Here is an 18,428-nt window from a genome sequence, read left to right on the forward strand (position 1 = left end):
TACTTTACAAAGGCAGCACTTGCTGTTTGTCACTGATTTTCGACTTTTGCTCTTATTGCATTTGTTCTTAGTGCCTGTTCTTGTGCAGCCAGTATTAAACCCTCTGTTTCTTTCTTCAAGTTGCCATTCTTAAGCCATTGCCAGGTCTTGGTGATGTTTGATTTTCCAGTTATATTGTGCAAATATTGACCATGCAGGGGCTTATTTTTCAATTTTTCTGCTGGGTTCTTGACTTGTTCTTTTTTGCAGGCCTGCTTTGTTTTATTGGTGTTGAATAGTTTCTCGCTGTTGACCCCTATAAGTGCATCTTCTTCACTGTCCTTTATATATTCTTCAAGTCTTATTTTCTCCTGCTCTGCTGTTTGGTGGATGATGATGATGATATGTTTTCACTACACCATAACAAATTGTTCTCTGGGTGGCTGGACATGAAACTTTTAAATACAGCTTTTAAATTAATAATAAAGCTTTTTAATACAGGTATTCTTAAACTTGGCTCTCTAGATGTTGATGTTGTTGGACTACAACTCCCATCATCCTCAATCACAATGTCCGAAGAAGGCTGAGGAAGGTGGGAGTTACATCCTAGGGAGGGAGCCAAATTTTAAATTCTAAGCCGCGGCCTTGCTGAGGAAAGGCGAGCAAGACCTGCAGTGTTCTCATTTCCCGCCAGGTGGCGAAGCAGGAACCGCTTATGCCGTGTCACATGAACCTAACGCTGAAACTCGTCCTCGAATGACCCCCGCCAGGCTGCTCTTCTTGTAGCCATTCCTCGAGTCTAGTGAGGGGAGTTTTGTGGCGCTTTTGGTTGTAAGAGAAGCAGCCTCCGCCTCCGGATTCGGTGCAAACAGAGGTTGGTGTCGTAGGCAGGGTTTGCCAGGCAGTATTTGACTGTACCAGGTACAACCACCACCAGCAGCAAAGATCGAAATGTGTTGGGAGGGAGCGTGATTGCTGGAGATCTCCCCGAAGGCTGGAGAGAAAAGGCAGGCTCCACCCTGCGCAGGCACGGGGCGGGCGATGGAGCGATTGCGTGGTCGCTTCCACAACAAACTAACGGAGTTTCGTATTATTATTGTATTTTTTTGTTTTTGCCACGGCGAGTAGCACGGGGCTGGGGTTCGCGCGGGTTGTTGGGAACAACGGATGCTGGCTGTAGTAGGCTGGTTAGTCCGCCTGCCTCTCTGTCTGGGGCTTTCTCTGCCTGCTGCTAGTTCTCGGCTGCTAGTTCTCGGCAGTGTGGAAACAATCCAGGCGTTTCACGTCCAGCAGCAGATCCTCAAGGAAGCGAGTCAAACTGCCCGAAAGTGTATATTTAGTTCCCAGGAGGTAAGTGCATGCGATATTTTGGCTAGGGTATAAGAAATGAGGCTGGGGTAGGGGAGAGGAGCCGGAGCCCGTATGAAACCGTTCATTGCTCTGTGCATCGCAGACTAGTCTGTTTATGAACAAGAGTGGAGTCTTTTTTCTCGCTTTTCTGGTTGGAGGATACCGTGGCCCTGCAGATCTCAGTGACCTAAAAGCCACTGAAGCAAATTGTTTAATATGAGCATAGTTATGTTTATTTTTCCCCTGCATGCTTACTTGGAGATTAACTGCTCGTCCTTTTCCTTCCCCAGATTTCTCTTGTAGCTAAAATCAGATTGTCAGGAGGGCTTAACTTGAAGGCATCTGGTGTCTGTTCTAGGTGAGAGTGACTCTAAGCAAATGCAGAGTGTTGTGTTTTCTTCACTATGTAACAACAGGGTGCAGATCCTTCCAATCCATTTGAGAAGCCGCCCCTCATCTTACTGAATTTCCCACACCAAACCTATAACCCATATCTTCAATCCCCAAAACATTTTCTCTCTCCTCCTCTGCACCACGATTTTTTTTTAAAGTGAGGACTTGTGCCTCAAGCTTCCCCTCTGCCTGTGAAACAGTAGCCCATAATTGCACATCTAGAGTTATCATTTCTGGGTAGGTTTGAGATGTGACACCTGTCTTTTAAAAGACTACAGCTGGCTAGCCTTGGCCATTTAGTGTCATGCGTGGAGAGACTTTGTAATGTAGCTTGGTGTGAACGATTAATTCCAGTAGCTTGTGTAATGAGGAAGTTTATATCAATACGTTTTGTCACAAGTATGGAAAATGGCATTGGAACATACATGAATGCAGTTTCATGTTCCTGTTCTCAAGGTTGTTGCTAAAGAAGTAAAGAAGATTGCCCAAGTAAACTTTGTAGGCTTTCTGTGCAGTGCATGCTCTGTTCTGTTGGCTGCTTTAAGAAATGATTTTATATACAGAATGAGGAAAGAGGAGATAGTCCAAGGAAACTCACTTTCCATTTGAGTGTAAATATAAGATTACATTGTTGAACTTTAATCTTGAATTTCCTTACTTTTTGCTTCAGTTACTGGGCTCATCTCAACTTGTCTTCTGAGAGAAAAGGAGAAAGCTTTACAAAATGTTGGGCTCCACTTAAAATTATTGTGCAGTCCGTACAGAAGTATTCATGTTCTGTGCATTGTATCTTATTATCATAGCAGTTGTTCACTGTTAAGGAGTGATGATCATAAAGGATAAAAGTGAAACCTTTTGTTTGCAGCAAACACAGCAGCTAGTGAGAGGGAGGCGTTTTCTAATGCATGCTATATGTATGTATGTATGTATGTATTTTTTACATTTTATATCCCGCTCTTCCTCCAAGGAGCCCAGAGCGGTGTACTACGTACTTAAATTTCTCCTCACAACAACCCTGTGAAGTAGCTTAGGCTGAGACAGAAGAACATATATTAAAAACCATATATATATTTTTAATCATATGAGACCATGTGAGGGTCTCCATTCTGAGCTTATTGAAGTTGGCTTCTGTTAGGACTCTGAAGTTAAATGTTGGTGCCAGCTAGTCTTTCTTGGGAGAGATGGTAATTAAATGTTTCCCGCTTCTCATTGTCAGGCCCTGTTTGGCATAATCTTAAATCTCCAGGCTATTTAGTGGCAAAATGCATACGTATCTGCTGGGTTACATTTGAGTATTTTAAAGACATGGACCACAATCTACCAGGCCAACTTTTTGTGCAAGTCCATGGAAATGAATTGACATAAATAATAATTGTCCCCTTGATATTTATGATACAAATAAGTTAATAAGTTGCTCCCCCTCCCCTCACAAACTTTTTATTCTGTCTACAGGTCAACAACATTCACACGCTCACAGGATCTGAACATGTTAAGACCAATTTGGATAACACTTTGATTCCCCCACCCTCTTTCACCCCCAACTACTGTAGCTGGAGATCTGAAAACCTTATCTTATTCACAGCTGCTCAGAGCAGAGTAAAATATTCATTTAGGGAGAGAAAGGGAAAAGTTGGTTTCAGCAGCCATATTTTCATTATTCTTTCTGAAAAATCCAGTTATTTATTGAGTCAGCATGTAGTACTCAGGACAATAACTTGTTACGTCAATGTAACATCACAAAACATGATATTGTACTGGTGTTTCAGAGATGCTGCAGTGATTTTGCACTCAGATAGATATATTTGAGATTGTAATTCTCCTGCTTTCCTTGAGCTCTCACTACTTGAAATTGTATTGAAAACATACACGTTGTCACTGTTTGTGGGCTTTTGTGTACAATAGTTATTTCAGATGTTTAAAATATTTATGTACCGCTTTTCAACAGAAAAGTTCTCAAAGCAGTTTGTATAGAAAGAAAAATAAAAAGATGGTTCCCTGTCCCCAAAAGCATTCACATTCTAGAAGGAAACACTTGGGAGATCCCAGCAACACTCACTGGGAGGGATGCTATTATGTAATGAATAGGGATCCTTGCTTCCCCCCTGCTAATACAAAAGAGCCAACCCTTTTTGAAAGGTGCCTTTTTGTCTAGTTATTGGGAATAAATATTTGTCGTTTTCGCCATTATATATATATATATATATATACACACACACACACACACACACACACACACACACATACACACTGTACATTCACACTTATTACACTACCAGCCCAATCCCATGCAGAGTTAGGGGTGCCTAAACTCAAATGGATTTAGGTGTGCCTAAGTCTGGTGGCACAGCAAGGAAATGCTTGACTAACAAGCAGAAGGTTGCCGGTTCGAATCCCCACTGGTATGTTTCCCAGTCTATGGGAAACACCTATATCGGGCAGCAGCAATATAGGAAGATGCTGAAAGGCATTGTCTCATACTATGTGGGGGAAAGCAATGGTAAACCCCTCCTGTATTCTTCCAAAGAAAACCACAGGGCTCTGTGGGTGCCAGGAGTCGGAACTGACTTGACAGCACACTTTACCTTTAATTCTGCATAGGATTAGCCAGCACAAGTAGAATCAAGTTACTCCCATTAGGTAATTGTTTACCTCTAGTGAATTATTCTAGTCACTTATCAGAGATGAGGCAATCTTGCAGCTCTCCAGGAGTAAACGATGACATTTATGCCTTCCAAGGGACAAAATATGATAGGGTTGAAAATTTCCTGGGAAATGCTGAATATGGTTTGTAACAGGAAAAATAAAACTTAAAAAGAAAAGAAAAAAATAAATTAAACATGCTGCTGCCAAGAACTAGTGTGCAATTGCAGACTCAAAAACTCAGTCTAGAATGAGTATTTTTGAATTTGGGATGTACTCATTCCAAAATGTAGGCATGAGTGTAGCTTCTTTAGTTTTCAGATGGCTGAAAAGTACCCAACCTGGGTAGATTAGTGTTGAATTCAGACTTCAGCTGAGAACTTTCAGCCACATCTCCTATATTAAAACTAAAACTCTGTTATGTGGCTGTTTAAATCTGAACTGCTGCCCTGAATCTTTTCATGGTTGATTAATGTTTCTGTAATAAAGCTCTGCATTGTGAATAGCAGTTTGATGAACCATATAACTTCTTTGGGCAGCAGGGAAGATGAGATACCAAAGAATGTGAATGGATATTTGAAAGTGAAGTTATTACTGCTGCTTATTGTAGGCTTATCAAAAATCCCAAGTACTTCAAGTGCTTCCAGAGTTGCTCCTTATAGCAGAAGTAGTGGTTGTTGTGTTTCCAACTCTTCGAGTTGCAAACACAACTGCATCTACTTCCACATCAGCATGTGTGTGCGTGCATTTTCAGCACCATTCAATTTTTAAAATAAAATGTATAGTAAAGAGATAGAATAGGAGTGTTCAACACACACTACACCTGTAGCCATTGTGCAGCTATACCTCTGTTTTGTTTTTAAGCAAGAAAAATTGTAAAATCAATATGACAATAATCAATATTAAAAATTGTTAAATCAATTTCAGCATGGGGGAAGTACATGTTGACCTAGTCCAACAACATTGGAGGACCTGTGGTTAGGAGTCCCCGGTCCAGATAATCTTCTTGCCTTGTTTCTAAGGCTGCAGTCCTGTGTGAACTTAATTGAGAGTAAGTCCCACTTAGCATAGTAGAACTTCCTTTAGTATAAGCAGACATAGTCTTGCACTGCAAAAGAGAGCTGACAGTGCTTATTTAGAGAAGAGGGATAAATGATACTGGAATTCATTCCAGCTACAGAGCAGAACTCAGGGGCTGAGGTTTTTCGCAGACTTGCTCAGTTGGTTGGCCAGACATAATTATAACACTTTCCTGTTTTAAAAAGCTGTGACATTGCTGGGGCATGAAATAGAGATGAAGTGTTAGAACATGAGGAGGAAATCTCTTGAACCATGCCTCTTAAAGACACATGAACACTTGAGAGGTACAAGGATCCATTTCCACAAGGCAGGTTGCCTGCTGCCAGACTGGCTCTTCAAATTTGACTGCCATGTGCAGGCCTGCCTCAAAGCAGCTTGCTTCCCCCAAATAGCTGCACCATGCATCTTAAGTGGTATGCCTCAGGACCCTTCACAGGAGATGGCGAGGCATAAATCTCAGATGACACGCAGTTGGCATGGCGCCCCTTGTAACCTTGCGAGGGATCTTGGGGCACATTTCTTGGGACTTGTACTGTTTCTATATACCTTTACAAATCTTGCTGCTCCAACTTATGACTTGTAGTGTTAGCACAGTCAAGCTAGTCTTGGAGTCATGCTAGAGAGAGTCCTACTGCTTTTCTTCCAAGGCCCACTTGTGCCATGAAGTAGGAATGCATGGAACATGGGTGAGACATGTTGCCATTGGAGCAGTGGGCTATGGCAAAATTGCCTAGATGGAGGGGAGGCACCTAAGGTGTAAGCAAGAACTAGTCCCCTTTGCTATGCAGGGTCCACCCTGGTTGCATATGAATGGGAGACTAGAAGTGTGAGCACTGTAAGATGTTCCCCTTAGGGGATGGAACTGCTCTGGGAAGAGCATCTGAGGTTCCAAGTTCCCTCCCTGGCATCTCCAAGGTAGGGCCAAGAGAGACTCCTGTCTCCTGCCTGCAATCTTGGAGAAGCTGCTGCCAGTCTGTGTAGACAATACTGAGCTAGATGGACCAATGGTCTGACCCAGTATAAGGCAGCTTCTTATATATTCCTAAGTTGCTGCTGTGTGATTTGGTGTTTTATTCTTGTGTTTGGTGCTTTGGGGAATAAACCTGAAAAGAGAGAAGTGTTATAATGCATATCCTCCAACATCTCACTGACTGAAAAAAGGGACATGCCTCTGAATGGGACATGCTGAGAAACCTGGGAGTTGTGGTTTACTGTTCTGACTATAAGCATGCCACAAATGGCATGCAGTAAAGTGCACACAGAGTACATTATTCCAAATCATCAAAGTGGATGAGCATAGCCCATACTTTCCAACATTCCATGCATTAAAATTGGGGTAACAACCGATTCTCATTGTCTGCCCAAAGCGCCCCCCCCCCAACTATTACACATTGCTTAACACTGGATTTCACCCACTAAATGCTGTGCATTGCATAATGCCTTAGTGTTACTCACCCATTTACATGCAGGTTCACTTGAGATACCAATCCATTTGGAGATTTAATTTTTAGAGACGGGACAGAACTGAATTCTGAAGAATGCCAATTCTAGCAACTCACATGGAACCCCCCCGCCCAAAAAAAAAAAATTCTGAGATATGTATACACAGTTCCGGCACGAGCTGTCGATGGAGTGGCATCCCATTCTCCCTTGTGCTTCTATCATGCACTCAGAATAGGTCTTTGAGTGGGTTTCTGCTGTGATAGGAAATCCTTCTGTTTGGCTGAGATCCTAGATAACAATTAATGCAGTTCTATCCCACATGGCTCCAAGGTAGACAGATCTTGATCCAACCGACCCAGGTCTGTGTGAAAATATCTGTGCTAGAGAGCAGAGCAGTGAAGAGAATAAAAATCCTTGTGGGAAACTGTTTGAAAAGTAGGTTATATAACTCAGGACTTGACATATCCCAGGTGTTAGGGAGCCATGACATCTAGAAATGTAACTGTGGCATCTATACTAGGATATTCAGAAGTAGAGTTATTTAATGAAATCTTTCTTTGTCCCAGGCAGCCCTGTTACTGGTAAAGGGGATAAAGAGAAGCCCGTTTGCCCTCTCCTCCCTAATGTCCCTCCATAAATCTGATACTTTTGTCTAGTGTCTATTGTCTGGCTCCTAAATTTTTGGACTGGATCTGTCCTGGGTATCTGGGGACACCAGTAAAAGTTCATTCAAAACAACCACAATTTCCACTAATTCATAAAGCTTTATTTTATTTCCAAGGCATGCGGATGACTTGCACTTGGAGGTTTGTGCTTGCAGGAGTTTAGCAGTTCAAAATGGAGATCAAAGTCTAGGAAACAAATGCTTGCAGATTGTGAATGTGCAAAGGTGATTGATAGGTGAGAAGATCTGTGGCTTTATCTTACTAGAGGAATATGCATCCTGGGAAGCCCAAAATGAAGCTCCTCGCACAGGATTGGATGGCCAAAGAGGAAGGCACATACAATCAATCTTTGACACCTGGATTGTCATTCAGACTTGTTTTGAAGATTCCTGCTTACATATTGAGGCACTCTGGACTAGTGTGATAACAGGCTACTAAAGGCTAGAACATAGTAGCGTAACTCGGTACTTGCATGCATTCTATACCTGTAATGTTTCTGTAGCAGCACAGACTTCTAGATCGAAAGACAGTTGCTGCTGCTTGGGCAGCAGCAGCAGTGGATGGAGTGGGAAGGAACAGCAGCAGCAACAACAAGTGGGCACAGGCGGAGAGCACTCCAGAAAGGCAGAGTCACTCTTTTGGTCAGTTCCCTCTTCTCTGAGGGGGGCCATCCTCTCTGGAAACGGTCTTAACAATACCATCTGATGCCCGTTTACTTGGAAATAAGTCCCACTGTATACCCAATAAGCGTGCCTAGGATTGCAGTCTGAAAACAATTATTTGGGCAGAGGAGAGGACTTCATATTTGTTTGGGGCTGGCGTGAGCTCCGGTGCCCCACTGACTGAACAGGGAGAGGCCTGTTTTTCCCAAGCCACTATCCTTGGTTAAAATTGTGGGTCCCTTGGTGGCAGTGGGGGGTGGAAGATCCACAAGTAACAATTAATTGCTTTCATCAATATTTTTAATTAATTTTATTTATTTATTTAGTACACTTATATACTGCCCCATACAAAAACAGTCCCTGGGTGTTTCACAATATTTTAGTGTAATAAGTTGGTGAAAATTGACCTCAGCCCCCACAGACCAAGTCATGGTTGGTTCCTTCCCACTGGGGCATTTGGATTTCATACCCATGGCCTAATATAACCAACCACCCTGTAAAAAACATTATGGATTCTGCACAGACAGGAAAATGACCTAGAGTCCTAGATAACCTTTTAAAGATCTCTTCTGCCGTTACATTCTGTATGCTTCATGCAATGTACTGTAGCAAATCAATGGGAACAACTTGAACAAAAAAATTCTACTGCACATTGCTTTGAATGGTGCTGTGTAGTTTCTTTTTTTAAAATTTAAAAATGCAACACTTTTGAACTGCTAAATAACATCTCTGTTGAATTTCAGATGAGACATCCTTTAGAAGCAGAAAAAATGTTAAGCAAACAGAAATTTGGAGCAGTTGTGAACTACTTGCAGGCAAAAACAGATGCAGAAAGAGAGATGAGCCTCCCTGCTGTCATTCTGGGTTTAGGCCAGTGCAATAAACAAGTGCTCATGAATAACATATGTACCAATAACACCTCTGTTGCACAGGTATAGTAACACTGTATGTCTCCAGGTTTCCATAGGGACTGCAGTGCAGGAAGATTTGCTCCCTATACCAGATATTTCTAGGAATTATGGCATAGGAAATTCACAGGGTGGAGTCTGCTGAAAAGGAGGAACAGTTAGGATGGATATCAATAGAAAGTATTAATGGTTGTTGTGTGCTAATGGGGCCATTAACTTATTCCCGGCCCCTTGTGCATGTATACATTCCTTCAGAAGTTTAGCACGTATTTATTTATATATTTGCTTAGCTGCCTGCAAAGCACAGATGTGGAGTCAATCTAAGCCAGGTTAAAGGGTTAAATGGCTAAAAATGCCCACACATGCATGACATAACTTAAAATCTGCTCCTCTTCATGCTTGGTTGTAAATGAAATGTGGTGACTCTGGTTTTATAAATAAAAGGGCATTGAAAATAGTTGAAAAGCCTTCAGAATGTATTGTCCTGAGTTGCTATAATTGTAAAAGCTTTCTGCCTCTGCAGATTTAAAGGTTGCTACTGTGTCAACATACTTGGTTTTTAAAAAGGATTTATAAGTTACTGTGGATTATAACTAAGTACCCATGGGAAGGAAAGGGATTTGGAGAATTAAAATAGCAAACACACACAGTAAATCACTTGCCCAACAGACATATATACAGTACTGATAACTTAGAATTGGATTTGATTAATCTCTGGTGCTATTTCTGATTATATAAATCTCTTTAAAAGTCCTCACTCATCTGCCTTTCAGGCACTAGAGCATCATTTCTCTGGGACCAGTACAAACTTGTAAAACCTCCTTCAACCTCCTCCTACCCCTTGAAAGGCCCCTTCTGTTTTGAAAAATGGGAAAATGATCTTTATCCCTTCGTTAGTTTTTAAGTGCCTTGTAGTTCCGGTTGGTTTGTATTTATAGGTAGATATCATATGGCATATACGTATGAATTGTAATTACATACAAGTGCACTGAAAAGTGCCTTTTAGATAATATTCACTGTGCTTGAGATTTGGTGTTGGTTATTCTATGCACTGTGGAGGCCAGAGGCCTGACACAATGACTACCATCAGGGGTAGTTTGAAAACCCTGACACATCCTCTAAGGCCTCTATATTCGATCAGCAGCACTGATTCCCACTCTCTCTGGGATCTCAAGAGTATTTGCAGGAACTATGAAACTCTTGTAGTTCTTCAGAGAGTTTGTCACACAGGGTTGTACACTTTATCTTAAATAGTCTGTCATAGACTTTCATATAAAAGCACAGTTCTCTTTCTGTTCCACAGGAGATCCTGGGTTAGCAACTTGCTGTTCTGAATGTCACTTGTTTTGTACTAATACTGCTGCTTTTTGACTCCTTCAAATCTCACCAGATCTGGACACAGCATATACGTAGATACATGGAAATCTGAGGGAAGATAGGATGTCTCCTTGTTTAAAGGAGACAATTATTAGACCTCTTTTGAAGGCTCCTGCACTTGATCTGTCGGAGTCAAGCAATTATAGGCCTGTTTCCAATGGTTGGCCAAGGTTATTGAGAAGGTGGTAGATTCTCCAGACAGTCTTGGAAAACAGATTATCTAGACCCATTTCAAACTGGTTTTCGGGCAGGCTTTGGAGTGGAAACTGCCTTGGTCGGCCGCATGCATCACCTCCAAAGGGGAATTGACAGAGGGAGTGTGACTGGTCCTTTTGGATCTCTCGGTGGCTTTCAATATCATCGACCATGGTATCCTTCTGGATTGCCTAGGGAACTGGGCATAGGAGGCACTGCTTTGCAGTGGTTCGGTTCATACTTCTTGGGCAGATTCCAGAAGGAGTTACTTGGAGACTGTTGCTCTATGAAGAGATAACTTCTGTATAGTGTTCCTCAGGGCTCCTTTCTGTCTCCAGTGCTTTTTAACATCTACGTGAAACTGTGCGGAGAGATCATCAGGGGATTTGGTGCAGGGTATTAACAGTACACTGACACCCAAATCTATTTCTCTGTGTCAGCTTCCTGGAAGTGAGTGACTTTAAGACAGTGGTGCACTTGCTGGTAACTTCCAGGCTTGACTACTGCAGTGCACAATACATGAGGCTGCCTTTGTGTGTTGTCTGGAAACAATGCTGCTGCCAGATTATTCTTTGGGATGTCCCGAAGAGACCATATTGAGATGCTCCATCCCTGTTAACTTTTATGAAACAACTTGAGACACATATTTTAAAGAAAGCTTTTTAGCTATTTAGTATATTTTTATGGATAGCTATTTTAATTTGAACTTTTATATGTTTTAAATGGTTTTAAAAGTTCTTAAGAACATAAGAACAGCCCTGCTGGATCAGGCTCAAGGCCCATCTAGTCCAGCATCCTGTTTCGCACAGTGGCCCACCAGATGCCGCTGGAAGCCACAGGCAGGAGTTGAGGGCGTGCCCTCTCTCCTGCCATTGCTCCCCTGCAACTGGTACTCAGAGGCACACCCTTGAGGCTGGAGGTGGCCCACAGCCCTCTGACTAGTAGCCATTGATAGACCTCTCCTCCATGAAGTCATCCAAACCCCTCTTAAAGCCATCCAGGTTGTTGGCCGTTACCACATCCTGTGGCAGAGAGTTCCACAAGTGGATCACGCGTTGTGTGAAAAAGTACTTCCGTTTGTTGGTCCTAGACCTCCTGGCAATCAATTTCATGGAGTGACCCCTGGTTCTAGTGTTGTGTGAGAGGGAAAAGAATCTCTCTCTCTCCACTTTCTCCACGCCATGCATGATTTTATAGACCTCTATCATGTCTCCCCGCAGTCGTCTTTTTTCTAATCTAAAAAGCCCCAGGTGTTGTAGTCTTGCCTCGTAAGAAAGGTGCTCTAGGCCCCTGATCATCTTGGTTGCCCTCTTCTGTACCTTCTCCAGTTCAACAATGTCCTTTTTAAGATGTGGTGACCAGAATTGTACGCAGTACTCCAAGTGTGGTCGCACCATAGTTTTGTAAGGGCATTATAATGTTAGCCGTTTTATTTTCAATCCCCTTCCTAATGATCCCTAGCATGGAATTTGCCTTTTTCACAGCTGCCACACATTGAATAGACACTTTCAACGAGCTGTCAACCACAACCCCAAGATCCCTCTCCTGGTCCATCACCGACAGCTCAGATCCCATCAGCATATACTTGAAGTTGGGGTTTTTCGACCCAATGTGCATCACTTTACACTTGCTAACATTGAACCGCATTTGCCATTTTGTCGCCCACTCCCCCAGTTTGGAGAGATCCTTTTGGAGCTGCTCACAATCCATTTTGGATTTCACTACCTGGAAGAGTTTGGTATCATTTGCAAATTTGGCCACATCGCTGCTTACCCCTGTTTCTAGATCATTTATGAATAAATTAAAAAGCACCGGTCCCAGTACAGATCCCTGGGGGACCCCACTTCTTACTTCCCTCCATTGTGAAAACTCTCCATTTATACCTACCCTCTGTTTTCTGTCTTTCAACCAGTTAGCAATCCACACATGTACTTGTCCCTTTATTCCATGACAGCTAGGTTTCCTCAGGAGTCTTTGAGGAGGAACTTTGTCAAAAGCTTTTTGGAAGTCCAGGTAGACTATGTCAACTGGATCACCTTGATCCACATACTTGTTGACACTCTCAAAGAAGTCCAAAAGGTTGGTGAGGCAAGATTTACCTTTGCGGAAGCCATGCTGGCTCACTCCCAGCAGGGCCTGTTCTTCTAGGTGCTTTACAATTTTATCCTTGAGGATGCTTTCCATCAATTTGCCTGGAACGGACGTTAGGCTAACTGGCCTGTAATTTCCCGGATCACCCCTGGATCCCTTTTTGAAAATCGGTGTTACATTTGCTACTCTCCAGTCCTCTGGTACAGAGCCCGATTTCAGGGATAAGTTAAATATTTTAGCAAGGAGGTCGGCAATTTCACATTTGAGTTCTTTGAGGACTCTTGGATGGATGCCATCCGGCCCTGGTGATTTGTTAGCTTTCAGTTTTTCCAGACAGTTTAGAACATCATCCCTTGTCACTTCTATCTGACTCAGCACTCTAGCCTCCATCCCTAAAAAGCCTGGTTCAGGAACGGGTATATGCTCAGTATTCTCTGCCGTGAAGACAGACGCAAAGAACTCATTCAGATTCTCTGCAACCTCCATATCCTCCTTAATAATCCCTTTCACTCCCTCATTGTCTAATGGTCCAACCGCCTCCCTGGCAGGTTTCCTGCATCTGATGTATTTAAAGAACTTTTTGTTATTCCCCTTGATACTTTTGGCTAAATGTTCCTCAAACTCTCTTTTTGCCTCCCTTATTGTCACCTTGCATTTCTTTTGCCAGAGTTTGTGTTCCTTTCTGTTCTTTTCGTTTGGACAGGCCTTCCAATTTTGGAAGGAAGTCTTCTTCCCTTTTATGGCTTCCTTGACGGTACCCGTTAGCCATGCTGGCATCCTCCTGGACTTAGTGGTACCTTTCCTCCTTTTGGGTATACAATCTAACTGGGCTTCTAGTATTGTGGTTTTGAGTAAATGCCATGCACTCTGGAGCGAAGTGACTCTCCTGATTTTCCCCCTCAGCTTTCTTTTCACCATACTCCTCGTTTTGGAGAAGTTTCCTCTTTTGAAATTTAAAATGTCTGTGTTTGACATCCTTGGTGATTCTCTCCCCGCATGTATGCTGAATTTGATGGCACTGGTCACTGTTCCCTAAAGGGTCGATGACACTGACATCACGCACCAGGTCCTAGGTGTCACTCAGAATTAGATCCAAGGTCGCCTTCTCTCTGGTCGGTTCCATGACCAACTGTTCTAAGGCACAGTCATTTAGCGTATCTAGAAATTTGACCTCTTTGTCCTGACTTGAATGTGAATTTACCCAGTCTATGTGTGGGTAGTTGAAATCACCCATAATTACAGCCCTGCCTCTCCTTGATGCCTCCCTGATTTCCTCCTGCAACTCCCAGTCACTGTCGGCATTTTGATCCAGAGGGCGATAGCGTGTCCCCAGTAGCACGATTCCTTTCCGGCCTTGTATAGTCACCCACAGGGTTTCTGTGGAGGACTCCAGTCCACCTAGGTTTTCTAGCTTGTTAGATTCTAGCCCTTCTTTAACATACAGTGCTACCCCTCCTCCAAGACGCCCCTCCCTGTCCTTCCTATAGAGTTTATACCCAGGGATAACAGTGTCCCACCGGTTCTCACTGTTCCACCATGTTTCTGTTATGCCCACTATGTCTATTTCTGTATTAGCAACCAAGCACTCCAGCTCACCCATCTTGGCTCGGAGGCTTCTGGCATTGGCATATAAGCACCTATACACTGAATCTTTCCCCTGATGTATGCTATTCCTTTGACTCTTTGACCTGCTGGCACAGCCTCCCATCTGCTCTTTATGCAGTTCTGCTCCATCCCCATCTGTTTTTTTTGAGTTCTTTGCAGCCTCACACTTTAAAGGATGGCTTTTGCCAAACGGGATACTGCCCAGCTCCCATCGGCTGTTCCCCAGGTGTCATTTTAAAAGCTGCTCTGCAACCTTTTTGATTTTAAGCGCCAGCAGTCTGGTTCCATCTTGGTTCAAGTGCAGCCTGTCTTGATTGTTTTAATGCTGTAAGCCACCTAGAGACTTCAGTAGTGGGCAGTATACAAATATGCTGAATAAATATCTTCACATATGATCTAAAATTTAACGTCAATGCTTGCCTCATGGTAATGTAGTTGCAGACCAGGCTGGACAACCTAGACCACTAGGCCTAGGTAAAGTATCCCTCTTCTGCCTTCCCCATGGTTAGGCCTTCCTCATCACTTCTCCAAATTGACACTGAGAGAAATGTTGAAATGTTTGTTCTGTCCTCAATTCACTTCCTGGAGACTAATCTGGATTATTAACAATTAGTAATAATTAGGTTATAGATGTGAATATTAGTATTCACATATTGAAGATATGTGGTAATTAGGCTTTATATGTGAATATAAATACTCAACCATTCATATAATAGGAATGAAGAAAGCATGCGTATAGAAAAGCAATAGCATGGGTTTTTAAAATTTTTATTTAATAAGACAATACATAAACATGAATAGTAAAACTGATACATAATGACATTCATTAGCCATCCTTCCAGATATGTAAATAATTAGATGGAGGAGAATGACTAAAATTATCTTGATTTGTGAACAGAATAAAATCTGACCATATCATGAAAAAATAGTTAGAATTAGCTTGACCCGCTCAAAGATGAATAATATGGGTCAATTTTTCAGATATGGCAATATGCCACATAGACTGATACCAAGATGTCAAAGACATGGTTTTATGCTTCCAGTATTGTGCAGTGGATAATCTAGCCACAGTTAACATGAAAACTCTAAGATTCTTAGACAATAATGCCAAATTATTGTCAAAGGAGCCAGCGTGGTCTAGTGGTTAGAGTGCTGGACTAGGACCGGGAAGACCCGAGTTCAAATCCCCATTCAGCCATGATACTAGCTGAGTGACTCTGAGCCAGCCACTTCTTTCTCAGCCCAACCTACTTCACAGGGTTGTGAGGAGAAACTTAAGTATGTAGTACACCGCTCTGGGCTCCTTGGAGAAAGAGCGGGATATAAAATGTAGTAATAATAATAATTAATTAATTAGCTCCCGAAAATACATTTAATAGAGCCAGTTCTGGTCTCATATCTAACCTTCGTTGTGTAATTTTACCCATTTATAACAATACTTCTGTCCAAAAGCAGAAAATACTGGGACTAGACCACCATAAATGGAGATATGTTCCCCTATTTCCACAGCCATTCCAGCATAGTGAGGAAAAGCAACAGCATGTTGATATTTTTCTGCACCTCACCAAACATATTAAGCTGTAAGTTTGTGTGTGTGCTTTAAAATGAAATAATTGAGGCCATTTTTTCTCTAAGAGTTGTTGGTATGTTGCATGCTAGATGAATAGGATTCTTCATACAGTCGTTTACTGCCAAACCCTGATGTATTTGAAACAAAGACTTTCTTCAGAGCAAAGTTTAGGCTGGCATGGCTATGAATCCCAGAATTATTCTACATTTGAATGAAAACAGTGGTGCACTTGTCCTCCAAGAGTGCTGGAAAGCTGCTCATCCCTGATTCAAACTCTGCTAAGCAACTCTTTCTAATTTACCTGGCAAATCTATTCTCCTAGTAGATCTTGAAAATCAAGCTTGACAAATAAATCGTGCTTTTGCTATACACCGCTTAAACCTATAATAGAAATTGTCATTCTGTTGGAGGAATGTACATTAGTCGGTCAAAACCTATTGTGCACGTACCCAACTACGACTGCAAGGTTTGGAGCGTGCATTTAAAATGTGTAGTTTATGAGCAAGTTGTATAGCTTGCAGGGAATAAGTGGTGCACTCAGCCCTTGAGGTTAGGGCTAGGCAGTCCCAGAAGCTTGGTCTGAGCTCATTTATAGGATCCCAGGATCCCACCCCCTTATTATGTACCTTCCACTTTTCCCCATGTCACCTTAAGTGGTGCAGTGGGAAAATGCTTGACTAATAAACAGAAGGCTGCCGGTTCGAATCCCCACTGGTATGTTTCCCAGACTATGGGAAACACCTATATCGGGCAGCAGCGATATAGGAAGATGCTGAAAGGAATCATTTCATACTGCGCGGGAGGATGCAATGGTAAACCCCTCCTATATTTTACCAAAGAAAACCACAGGACTCTGTGGGCGCCAGGAGTCAAAATCGACTCGACAGCATACTTTACCTTTACCTTTACTTTTCCCCACACAAGGTGAGAATGCAGGCAAAAGGCTCTTTAATTCCTTCCAGTGCGAACAGCAACAGAGTTGCTGGAGTCCTCCTCTATTATGCATTTGTCTACTCACTCCCAAAAGACCAGGCATGGTGCTCTAACTCCTCCCCAAGTGAATAAGAGTGCAGCTGTGGATGCACTTGTCAGAATTCTTATGCCCCTCAACTGCTGATTATCTTGTGCAAGCCAAGACCGAAGCCCTGCATTCACCTTCAAGGTGTGCATTCACTGAAGGTGTGGAGGGGGGAAGGGGATTGTACCTGCTGGCCCAGCCCCCATATGTTCAGTGGAAGGTGTGCAAGGGGTTCGGTACACATACAGCTTTATGAGTGATTGGGAAACCTGGGCATGTGGAAGAATCTAAATGCATACAGCTGTACATGCATAGAATAGAGAATGTAGCCCTATTTGCACACTATGTTCAACACACACACAGTCTGTACAGTCTGTGTGTACAGTTATTCACATGTCATGTTCAACATGCCTACAGTAATGTGCTTCCTATCTGTATCCTGCATTTGAGTGGGCCTGTACCCAGGTTCATTTTTAAAATACACATGCAGTCATTCACACAAAAACTCTTACATGTGGACAGACACCTGTACACACGTACAACACAATGTCTGAATAGGACTCCGACCTGCCTCTGAATAGGCAGGGCGAGCGAGTGCATGGCATTCAGGGAATGCGTGTATTGAATTGTGAGAACAAGGCTGGAGACAAATGAAACAGATATATGGGGGCGGGGGAGGGAGATACACTGCATTTTGTCTAGGGATGTTTTTCTGGTACCTTTTTTATTACCTTCTAGGTGCCAGGCAAAGCCTGTTCTTTTTTTCTCAGGCACCCAGTGACAGCTGATTGCCTCTTATGGTATCTGTTCTCCTTCCACTTTTAAATGAGCAATGGTTTTAATTGGCTTTCTGGTTCTACTGAATTTTTTTTTAATTGTTACTGCTTTGTTTTAATCTTGTTGATATTGTTTTCTGCCTTGTGATATTTGCAAAAAGGCGGGGAATAATAAATCCAGGTTGGCCATATTTATTCTATAGACAGCAGTCACAAAAGTAGTAGTGTGTTTTGTCATTCCTCCTGTTAATATGCACATTTATTTTATTTTTTGTATAGAATTATATATATATTGTATACATATTATATACAATGAGTATATTGTATACTCATTGTATATCCACTGTGGTTTACAACAGAAATATACAATGACATAATAAAAATAATCAATCTTAGAACAACATTATGCAGTAAACCCAAAGAAAAGGGGACCCATTAGGTAGCTTAAAATAACCTATAATAGTCCACTATACCTCCAACAGCTAGGGTACTCATACCAGGACCTCTGAAAATGAAAATGTACAGAGATGTGTGTCATGGTAGGCCTAAGAGCCTGTCCTACATAACTGTAAAGTCCTATTTGCCAGAAGGTGCCAGCTTTATTGTGAAAGTCTCTGTAATGCAGTTGGTACCATCCAGTCGTAAGGATTTCATAGCTAGATAGCATGCACACACA

General features: G+C 42.3%; 1 protein-coding gene across 6 annotated transcripts in view; it reads left to right on the forward strand.

The window, feature by feature from the left end:
- The first annotated feature begins 607 nt into the window (after positions 1 to 607).
- SGK3 (serum/glucocorticoid regulated kinase family member 3) overlaps positions 608 to 18,428 on the forward strand; it is a 94,285-nt gene continuing 76,464 nt past the window's right edge. The window contains exons 1-2 of one of the 6 annotated variants that reach the window (XM_053243541.1): positions 618 to 1,329; positions 1,620 to 1,687. The gene's annotated coding sequence lies outside the window, so the exon portion shown is untranslated. Of the gene's footprint in view, positions 1,330 to 1,619; positions 1,688 to 18,428 lie in introns of all 6 variants that reach the window. The other 5 variants (XM_053243542.1, XR_008305684.1, XM_053243540.1 and 2 more) reach the window with 5 other exon arrangements.

The sequence above is a fragment of the Hemicordylus capensis genome, chromosome 4 (genome assembly GCF_027244095.1).
Source record: "Hemicordylus capensis ecotype Gifberg chromosome 4, rHemCap1.1.pri, whole genome shotgun sequence".
In the NCBI taxonomy this organism is placed as follows: Eukaryota; Metazoa; Chordata; class Lepidosauria; order Squamata; family Cordylidae; genus Hemicordylus; species Hemicordylus capensis.